The 11,456-nt window shown below is 36.8% G+C and overlaps 1 non-coding gene across 1 annotated transcript; it reads right to left on the bottom strand.

Annotated features, from left to right (window-relative positions):
- Positions 1–1,708: 1,708 nt before the first annotated feature.
- On the bottom strand, positions 1,709–1,810 carry LOC111720617. The gene has a single exon (XR_002770228.1). It is a non-coding gene; the product is annotated as a U6 spliceosomal RNA (small nuclear RNA).
- Between the last annotated feature and the right edge of the window lie 9,646 nt (positions 1,811–11,456).

The following is an 11,456-nucleotide window of genomic DNA, read 5'->3' as shown; positions in this document are numbered from 1 at the left end:
GAGAGATAAGAGGAAGTCTTAATTTATCATGCTCTTTGGAGAAAAAAAATCATCTTTTTGAATCGCAAAGCCAATGACCAACTCATGTAGGATAGGGCTAGGGGGAAAGAAATGATTTGCTCATCAGTCAATAGATTATATTTACTTTGGGGGCAGGGAGAGGAGATAAACTATGTGGGGATTGTATGTCTTGTGGGTTTTCTATGATTCTGCTGATTCCCCAGAATAGTCAAAATGTTCTTTTCTGATAACTCCCAATTCAGTGCCCCAATTTATAGGAGCCCATAATCAAATATAAAAAGCACAAAATTCTCAAAAGCTACTCAGTAGCTTATGAATTGTTTGTATTTTATTCATTATTCTGTGGGGTGAAATAAATATGACTTTGGTAATTGAATGCTTGCATGGGTGGTAGAATACTACATTTGGGGATACTTAGTCACAAGATCCACTATGAGTCTATTAAGAGTTTTTTAATAACTAAAAGTGGGAGCAATAAACTGAGAGAAAATAATGTTCCATGGATCATCCTCCAAGATCAAATCCAGAAGTCCTCAGGATAGGGAATTGTAAAAGTGGGACAATGCTTAAATGTATGTCCTACTGATAGTTAAGGATTAAGTTAGTCTTTAGTTCTAAAACCTGATTTTTCTGAGTAGAGCTAACTAGCCCAACAAGTTGATCCATCCTGAGACTTTGATCTAATGAGACCAACTGAGCTAACTGGCCCAGAAAAGCCTCAGAAAAGAAGTGGGTTTTAGGAGCTTTTTCTGTTGCAGCAGAACAAATTCCAGATACAATCCAAACATACCCAAAGGCTGTAGAGTGTCTGGATCCTCAATAAATGTTTGTTGACCTACTGACTGGTTGATTCTCAAAGCAGGCAAAAAAGATTTAATTCTTCCATGCTCCCAGATGGGATGAAGAATATTAGCTGCCTTGCAGGAGCTGTGTGTTTGTCTTGATAGGATGGAAGAGGCATCAAGACCCCTGCTTTGGAACAGAGAGTCCCATAGCTGAAGAAAGCAAAGTAGATTAAAGCAAAGCAGGCTCTGGCCTCAGGCTGCCAGGGAACAATTATAGATTGGGCCCAGCTTTCCTTCAGTTCCCTGGAATAACTTTTGATGGTTCCAGTCATCATAATCTGAACAAATTGGGCTTTACATGGCATAAAAGGGCCCAAGAGACGTGGGGCAGAAAGGAAGAGTAATGGAGTGATCTTCCAGGTGGTGGTTTAATTTTTCTTTAGGCTGAGTTCAGTCTCTCCCTCTGACTCCCAAGGAACTGATTAGGGGAATCGTTTCAACATATGGCCTTCCCTTTCTTTTACTGAATAAGCTACCCAGATAAACAGTGTCTCGCAAGACAGCACCAGACTCATTTGGGTGATTCATTATATAACTCCAAAAGAATACCAACATCTTTGGGATAGGATGGCTTCTAAAAAGTAGGCTGAATAAATCCCTAAAGATCAGACAATAGAAAAGATTCTCCTGCTGCTTCTCCCAGATCCTAGAGAGGTAAAAGGTGAAAAATCACTCTCCTGGTTATTGAACTAACTTTTTGTTTCAACCCCTTATCCCCCAGTCAAGGATTGCCTAATGCTAGTGCTAGTAAAGAGATACCTAGCCACATCTTTCCATGTAGAAAGACCTAACAGTCAATTAACAGTTATTTTTTCAATTCAATTTTGTTTCATTTTCGGTCTAAAAGTAAGGAACACTACAAATTTTCATATCATTCTTGCTCAGGGCCCATGTGAATCTCTGTATTATTCTAATTTTAGTGTATGTGCTTCTGAAATCAGTACCAGTAAGCAATTATTAAGCACTTACTATGTTTCAGCTGGGATGACACAAAGGAGCTGATGACACAAAGACAAAATGAAAAAGCCCCTGCCTTCAAAAAGTTTGCATTTTATTTATATTTGTTATTTATGTATATAAATGCAAGCAAAATATACACAAAATTTGGCAATTTTGCAAAATGTGGTGGGAGACACTAGTAATTAAGGGATCAAGAAGGACAGAAGGAGATGGTATTGAACTAAGCTTTGAAGAAAATTAAGGGGTACCACAGAGGAAAGAGTATATCATAGGATGAAAGGAAAAAAAGACACAAAGGAATGGTGATAGGAGATAGAATGGAGCACAAAGTCAAGGAAGCTAGGTTTGAATTCTAACTAGGTATGTGATGCTAGGCAAATCATTTGATTCTCTCAAAGCCTCCTTTTCTTCATCTGTAAAATGGGGGCAATAAGAGCGTCTATCTCAGACTTTTTCCATTTTAACTTTATCAAAGGTCAATTTGACCAAACAGAACAGTGTGTGAAATAGTGTGTATAATAAGTCTTTAAAAAAATTTTTATCCAGGTTCTGAGGGACTTTAAATGCTCAAAGGAAGAATTTGTATTTGATCCCAGAACTAATGTGGAACTCCTGGGGTTTAATGAATGGGGGAGGACACAATTATACCTGTGTTTTATTATTTTGGCAGATATATGGTAGAGGATGATTTAAGTGCAAAGAGATTTGGCAGAAGGAGATCAGTTAGGAGACTATTGCACAAATCCAGGCAATAGATTCTAGAAGTTTGAATTGGGATAGAGAGGAAGGGGTAAATAAGGGAACCTCAGTTGCATGGATCCACATCAAGCCTGATTCTCTCATTCTGTTTGGTGACAGGAACAACTCAATGAAATGAAATATTTATAGTAAAGCAAATCAGACTGTGAATCATGATCACGTCAAGAGATACTGGAGAGTTCAGGGAATTACCTCCTATGCTAAAGTACTTGCTTAGTAACATTGCTTGATATTTAAATGGCACTTTAAAGTTTAGAGAGCATTTTGCATACTATATCTCCTAATCTGAGCCTCCCAACACTGAGAGATAATTTTAAGAATTATTGTCCCATTTTAAATATGAAAAATAAACAAAGAAGTGAGATTTAGAGAGGTCCCAAGTCATTCATTCATTCAATAAGCATCTATTACTCACATACAATATACCTGCACTGAATTCAGTGTAGGGATATAAAGACAAAAATAAAAATCCTTTACTTCATGGAGTTTACATTCTGTTATGGGACACAAAATGTACACATATTGATAAATATAAATATATATATATATATAATAGAGGGGAGAGAGCATCAGCAAATGGGGACATATGAAAAGATCTCATATAAGAAATAATAAATTGAACAGAGCCCTGAAGACTATGAAACAGAATGGAGAAGGGAGTAAATTGCAAGCATGGGAAATTACATGTACAAAGGAATAGAGACAGAAGATAAAATATCAGATTTAAGAAACTACAAAAACATCTGTTTGGATGAAACATAGAATTTGTAAAGCAAAGGAATGTGTACTAAGCCCAGAAGAGTAGACTGGAACTATTCCGCAAAACCCATCTTCTTAATCTGTAGATTGCAACCCCATATAGGATCTCAAAACTGAATATGGGGATTGTGAAATTATGATTTATTATCAATAAATGTTTGATTTGTATGCCTATTTTGTATACCTGGGGTCACATAAAAATGTCTTGGGTGAAAAGGGTCACTAATGGAAAAAATTTAAAAACCCTGCTATAAAGGGTTTTAAGTATCAAACAGGGAAGTTTTCATTTTATCCTATTTGCAATATGGAACCACTGAACTTTTTGTTTAGGAGAGTGACATAGTCAGACCTTCTTATGATTTAGGGATTTCACCTTGGCAGCCATTGGGAGAGAGGAGAGAATTCTGATGTATGGAAACTAATTAGGGGGCTTTTGTGACAGTCCAGGGAAAAACTGACTGAGAGTGGTGGTCATGTCAATGAAGGGAAGGAAGGGAATGAATAGGAATGTTATTATGAAGGTAGAATTGAAAAGACTTTATGACTAACTGGATATAGGGACTGGGGTTAAAAGGTGATGGTGACTCAAAGATTGTGAATCTAATTGATTAGAAAGATGAGAGAGACAGAGAAAGAGCGAGAACCAAAGATAGAGACCATGAGAGAGACAATTAGAAACAATGACAGACAGACAGAGACAGAGAGGGACAAAGAGACAGACAGAGAATTGGTAACAAATAAACAGAAAGACAGAGGGAAGAGAGAGACAGAGACAGACGAAGACATACAGAGACAGAGAAAGAGACACAGAGAGAAGTTTAAAAGAGGCTTGGATTTGGATGAAAATAAATTATGTTTTAGATATAATGAGTTTAAGATATCTTTCAGATGGAAATATCTATTAGGAATTTGTTAATATGGGGCTTGATATTAGAAGATAAATTATAACTGAATATGTAGATCTGAGAGTCATCAATAATGAGATATTCATTGAATCCATGGAAGCCAATAAGATCACCAAGAGGAAGGATATAGAGGAAGAGGTCTAATGACTTACCCATTGTCACAAAATTAGTCAAATGTCAGAGATGAAAATCAAACTCAGGTCTTCTTTACTCTATATTCAGCACTGTATCTATGATACCGTTTTGTAGTAGTTCTGGTAATTCAACAATATTCAAACTCATCTAATAGTATTTTTGTCTAATTTACATCTTTTCATTTTGTCCATTAGAGTAACATTAGACACTTTGTCAAATACTTTGCTAAAATCCAGGTAAATTACATCACTCTTCTATCCTACCAGTCTAGTAACATTATCTAAAAGGATGAAGCCATGCTGCTTTATAATGGACATTATTTTCTTCTCTAATTTAAAGAGCATTGGATTTGAAATCAGAAAACTTGTATGATTTTGGATTAAGTTTCTTCACTTTTCTGGACCTCAATATCTTCAGGCATAAAATGGAAGAAATATACTAGATGATTTCTAAGTTCCCTTCTGGCTTTAAGTTACACTAAACATTTCTTTTATTTAATATGTAGAGCAAAATTGGAGCCTGGAAAGTTTCAGCCAGATATACATATATGAAAATTTATTTATGTAGACTAGTTATTTATTTATTTTGGTGAGGGTAAAATAATGGTCACGGTCACTGGGTTTATTTTTATTCCCATGCTTTCCTGCCTTTCATGTTCATTTACATGAGAGAGCAAAAAAAAAATTATAATTGAGATACTGGGGTTCCTAGGCACTAAGAGATCTTGGCAGTTTATTGATAAAGCAATAGCTAAATAAATGCTAACGGAATGCAATTTAATAACTAGAAACTAAGTAGAGTTATATAGATCTTCTGACTCTAAGTCAGATAGAATTGAGAATGAATCCTTGTTGACCAAGAAATATAGATAAAATCTTGAAAGTGCAAGCTAGGTCAAAGGGCTCTGGATCCCCAAGAGCATGGTCTGTGATATATTTTTCTCTCCTAGAGGATGTCTATTTCAGCTAAGGTGTTGAGAAACAGTAAGACCTTGAGAGATAAGGGAAGGGAGATAAATAGGATGAAAAGCTACTTGAGATCTCTTCCTTCCCTAAAATGACTGGGGTTTTGTTTTGTTTTTTGGAGCTTCTGACTTTTCTGCAAGATCTGTGACAGAAAAAAAAAACATCTTCTAGGCTTTAAGATTAGTGAGTAATGATAGAACCCACAACAGAGGTATCCAGCTGAAACCAGAATGTGGAAGCAAAGAAAGCCTCTGAAATACTACACTAGCTCTTAACGCTTCATGTCCAAAATCAAGCATAGTATTTTCCACAAAAAGCTATTACTTCTTTTTACTTCATTATTTCAGGGAAGTCACCATCCATCCTTATGCCTTTGGTTAAAATCATTCTTCTAAGCCTCTTGTTTCCAAGAAGTTACCAAATTCTGTCAATTCTACCTGTCTCCATACCTTGTCCATAGACTATTGAAGTAATCTCTTAAATTGGTTTTTTTGGGGGGAGGGGTCTCTCCATTATTCTTTCCTTCTAATCCTATCTTCTCACAGCTTATCTTCTTTATGTTTCATGTTTCCCCTCATTCCAAAATATTCTGATGGCTAACTACTGAATACACTAAAGCCTTCTTCTCATTCTATTTCTCATATTCCTTTTTTTTAGTCAAAATGAATAACTTCTATTCACTGTCTCCTGTATGTGCTCACACATGTCCCTATGCACTTGCTCATGGTATCTCTTATTCTTAGATTTCCTATTTCCTACTTTTTGCCTTTTGAATTCATCCTTTATTCTAAGGGTTCTTAACCTTTTTTGGATCATGGATGCATTTGGAAGTCTGATAAAGCTAAGGAATCCTCAAAATAATAATAATTTTTTATTCTGTACTATTCTGTTTCATTTCTATTTTAAATGTTTAAATTATTAAAGTAAATACTAGTAAGAGGAGTTCTTAACCTTGGGCCTACAAACTAAACATATACATAAATAAATATATATATATATATATATATATATATATATATATATACACACACACACACACACACACACATATATATATATATATATACACACACAACACATATACACACATACACACACACTTATATATAGTTTCTAATTGTTTCAATTATCCAGCTCTTTGTTAAAGACATTTGGGGATTATCTTGGTAAAGACACTGGAGTAGTTTACCATTTCTTTCTCTAATTCATTTTCAGAAAAAAGTAATTGAGGCAAACAGGGTTAATTGATTTGCTCAGGGTCACACAGCTAGGAAGTATCTGAGGACGAATTTGAACTCACAAAGATAAATCTTCCTGATTCCAGGCACCTAGCTGCATATGTGTGTCTGTAAGTATATGTGTGTATATACATATATATGTATGTATGTATATGTGGAGAGAGACAGAGACAAAGACAGAGAGACAGAGACAAGAGTGAAACTGTATTTTAGTATAATTGATTTCTTTTGTACTTCTATTCGTCTACTTTATGCATTTTAAAATATTATTCTGAGAAGGGGTCCACAGCCTTCACCAAACTTGCCAAAAGACTTCATGACACAAAAAAAGGTTAAGAACCTCTGAGCAGAGGTTAATGAATAATAAACAATGGCATTTATATGGCATTTTAAAATTCACATGATTCACAAAACATTTCCTGCAATGCCAGACTCAGTTTTGTGCACACAGTAAGCACTCAATATTTGTTAAAAATATATTCAGTTATTCATGAATCTGCAAAAGGGATCCTAACAGAATGTTAACTCCAGACTTACCTCTACAGTCAGGAGGCACAGTGGATAGAGTTCTGAACCTGGAGTCAGGAAAATCTAAATTTAAATCTGGCCTGAGGCACTTACTAGCTTTTTGACCCTAACCATACAACTCTATTTGCCTCAGTTTCCTCAACTTTGAAACAGAAATACTAACACTTCTCATCTTGCAGGATGGTTGTGAGGATAAAATAAGATAAAGTAAAGTATTTAACACAGTGTTTGGAAAATAGTAGGTGCTTAATAAAGACATCTTTCCTTCCTAAAGAAACAGACCAGAAACCAGGGATGTCTTATACCCCTTCTTACTTATTTTTGACTTAAATCTGATACAGAGGCCGTGGCCTACTTATTAAGCATTTCCCTGGAGGGGTCATTAGCAATGAGATTCTGAAACATATTCTCTCTCTAATGTTAGGAATGATGCTGGCTATCATCCAACTCTTGGCAAGCAAGATAGGAGAAAAAACTCAGATAACAGCAGGTTAGGAAAGGTGGAGGCCCCAACAGGATTGCTAGATTGTTGAACAGGAAAACTAAAACACTTTAAAAGCACTAAAAACATTTTAAAAGCACAATCCCTGAGGGTAAAAGTCTGTCTCCCTGACCCTTTGTCAGGTGCTTGAGGACCTTCCTGGCCACTGAGGGACACTATATATTCAGCTGGAATGATTTATTTTATTTACAGCCCCACCTATAACCCATTTCCCTAACATCCAAATGTCAATTCACCCCTCCCTTACAAATCAGTTCTACACAAGGGTAAGAACCAAAATTCAATCAGAGACATGTGATGGGTTATAGAGTCTGACTAGTAAGGAATAATGCAGGGGGTCCCCTCACCCAGCAAGCAAGGCTATCATGAAGGGATGCATCATCACCCACAGTAGACCCAGCTGAGCAGCCATTGCAAAATGAAACCTTTGGGTACATTCTTTACTCCATCCCTTCATCCCTTGATATTTACACATGAAGGAGCCCCAATCTCCCCTTCCCTCCATTTCATTTCCAGGGGGAAAAGCAGCATTTCTGTTCTCATTTTCTTCTTATTTTGTCAACACTGAGAGCTGAGCACAGCCTGGGACGCAGCCTTCCCCAGTGCTCTCCTTCCCCTCCTTTCTTACTATCTCAGCTGGGCTGCATTACTGCCAAGATGCTTACTGCAGGCTGAATGTTTGAACAGGGACAAGGCAAACTTCCTTAAGCTGCTTATTCTAACTCAAAGATTGTGCTTCCTAGTCAATTGATACTGGAAATAATTACTTCTTAGGACCTTTGAAAACCAAATGTGTAAAGAGAAATTAAAATCTAATTAAATGGATGTAGGCAGTTCTGTCTGAGCTGACAACTCCTAAGCTCCAGTAGTTTGTCAAAGGTTACATTATCTTTCTGTCCCTAGGAGTTCCAGACTCAGGCTCTTTCCTCTACCAGATTTCTGCATCTCCTCCACCCTCCAAACTCTCTATTGGCCACCATGATCTTGTTTGTTCCTAAAAAGAAAAGAAAAGTGCACAGGAAGTCCGTTGTTTTCTTGGAACCTTTTCAGTCCTACTGCTTAACCTGGTGAAAGAGGAGTGGAACAGGCCAAGGGCATTATGGTACCAGAAGGCATTTCCCACCACCCTTCTGCTACAGGGCATCTGAAGATGCTAGAAGGGTTAATTGGTTTCCAGCCAGTGGAATCACAGCAGCAGAATCTATCTTCAAAGCTTTTTGCCAGTGTAACAGTTATTGTTCCCTGGGTGCCTCCCCCACTCCCTTATGAGCCATTTCATTTTCTCTGACTTGTCAGAAATGAGCATTTGCATCAACATATCAGCACTCTTATTGCAATCATGTTGCAAAAATGTTATTGTTTTCTCTCAATCCCTGCTGTCAGCAGGCAATGCCGAGGCGTGGTATTTGAGGTGACTGCCCAACATCCTGAAGCCCAACCCAGCTCAGATGCTGATTTCCAATCCCAAGTACACTGGGTTAAGATCTTAAAGCTAATTATCTTTTGCTCAGTGAACAAAACAAAGAAATTCTCTCATCCCTGAAGATATTTCCAGAGAGCTATCAGGACTCCTTGATTTTGAGCAGGAAAAGACCTCATTTTAAAGGTAAAGAAACTGAGACCCAAAGAATTTTAAGTGAGTGCCCAAGGAAATAATTGTCAGTAGTATTTGAATCCAAGCCCTTTAATTCCAAAGTTAGTGATCTCCACCATACATTTGTCCTTCTTCAATACAATGGAGTTTGTTCTGCCTGAAAGAACCAGGTTTTCCAAGGTTCTAGCCTTCCTTTTCTAATAGATTTATTGCTGGGCCAATGAATTTTTTGGAAGATTCCTGGTCACTTCTTTTCATGTCATTGTGAAAAGTTTTGATAGGAAGATAGGCACTGGCTGATCTTCTCCCCAAACCCAGAGGGCTGATGGTAGGAATAGGGATCTCATTTGAGTACCTCCTGACCCATATACCTTTAAATAATGCCAGAGGAAAGAGGTTATATGACAGGACATTTCTCTCTACTATTTCTTTGCAGAAATAGATACCATGAGTTCACAACATTGCACATAACATCAGACTAACCAGTTTGCTGGTGAATTTTGCTAGCCCCCTCCTTTTTTTATGAGAAAGCTCTTTGGGAAAGATTGGGCAGAAAATTGAGTGGGAAATTCAAATGATAACAATTCCAAAAGACTAATGATGAAACATGCTAACCACCTCTTGAGAGGGAGATCATAGTAGACTCAAAAGACAGATTGAAACATGTTTTTTGGTCATACTTAATTCAGAGATTTGTTTTGCCTCATTATGCATTATATTTCTTAGATATTTTGTTTTTCTTTTTCATGGGGAAGTGGGAGAGAAAATAAATTTTTTACTCAGTTAAAATTTGAAATTAAATTAAAACAAAAGAGAAAAAGAAAGTGATAAAAAGATATCAATAAAATTTATTAAAAAGAAAAAAAAGACACTGAGGAAAGGAATGCCTCCTTTTCTTCTTGGTAGCAAATCCTTGAGTAGAGTCACTGCTGACCGGAATGCACACAACTATACTTGACTCCTACCCCTTCCAGCCTATGAATGTCCCCACCCTGATCACTGAGGTCTCTCTGTTTCTCTAATAAGTACACTTAGCACTACAATTTTGGTTCATATTTTTCTAAATATATTTTTATTGGTCATAAAGGTGGCTGAAGCAGGCTCTGTGGAGCACTTAGAGTTTGGTCAAAAATCGAAGACAACAAGGTCATCCACCACATCCCAGATCATCATCAGGCACCCTGACTTTTGTCTTGCGTCTGGACTTCAATGACTGGAAGAAAAGTAAGGTTGATGACTTCATGTAATTTTGCCTCACTTAAATCCAATTCACATGAAAAGTCAAGACATTGCCTCATGTCACTGATCCTCTTAGAAAACGAAGGGCAAACAACAACAATTATGTTCCAAGGCACTCTGAAAAATTCTTTATAAATATTATCTCATTTGATCTTCACAATATTTGAAGAATCTGAGACAGACAGGAGTTAAGTGACTTGTGCAGCTATGAAGCTACTAAGTGACTAAGGCAAGATTTAAATTCAGGATTCCTGATTCTAGATCTAAAGGCCTATCCAATGCACCCAGTGCTTCCCTAAGAAGAGGAAACTCAGATAATCCAACTGCTGCATCCATAAAGAGACAGGTAACTCCAACTTTTTCACTTCCTTACCTATCTTCTATTTTCTGACTTAGATCAAAGGACAAGTGGAAATTTGTTTGCCCAACTTTTTGCTTTAGCCCTTTCCATTCAAACAACTCCAAATCCTGCCTCCTCAAATTCACAACTTCTTGGCACTTGTGAAGGCTCTTGAGTTATTATTTACAAGACTATCACTTCCCAGAGTCACCTTCTTAAATTTATTATGTAATGTTCATTTTAGTACCTTAAATTTGCTCATTTTGTCCAGAAAATGGCTCGTTTTATGCTACTGTAAAATTTGCATGGTAGGAGATGTGGTAAGTTTGCACTTCTCAAGAATCTGTGTTTGTGACCTCTCTCAATCAGTACTGTATAATGCCATCCATGTAGAGCCTCTGAAAGACTGAGCAAGAAAAATAAATGACATGAATTGATTGGCAATACTCTTCTTAACACATCTTCTCCTTTGTGAGTGAAATGACATCATAGTTGGGACTGGTGATAAGTGACTGTATTTTGTTCTTTTGTTGTTGTTTTTTGGGTTTTTTTATAAAGCTTTTTATTTTCAAAACATATACATGGATAATTTGACAACATTGACTCTTGCATAGTCTTGTGTTTCAGATTTTCTCCTCCTTCTCCCCACCCCCTCCCCTAGATTGC

The sequence above is a fragment of the Sarcophilus harrisii genome, chromosome 2, assembly GCF_902635505.1.
Source record: "Sarcophilus harrisii chromosome 2, mSarHar1.11, whole genome shotgun sequence".
Classification (NCBI taxonomy): domain Eukaryota; kingdom Metazoa; phylum Chordata; class Mammalia; order Dasyuromorphia; family Dasyuridae; genus Sarcophilus; species Sarcophilus harrisii.
This window is presented reverse-complemented; position numbering and strand designations above follow the sequence as displayed.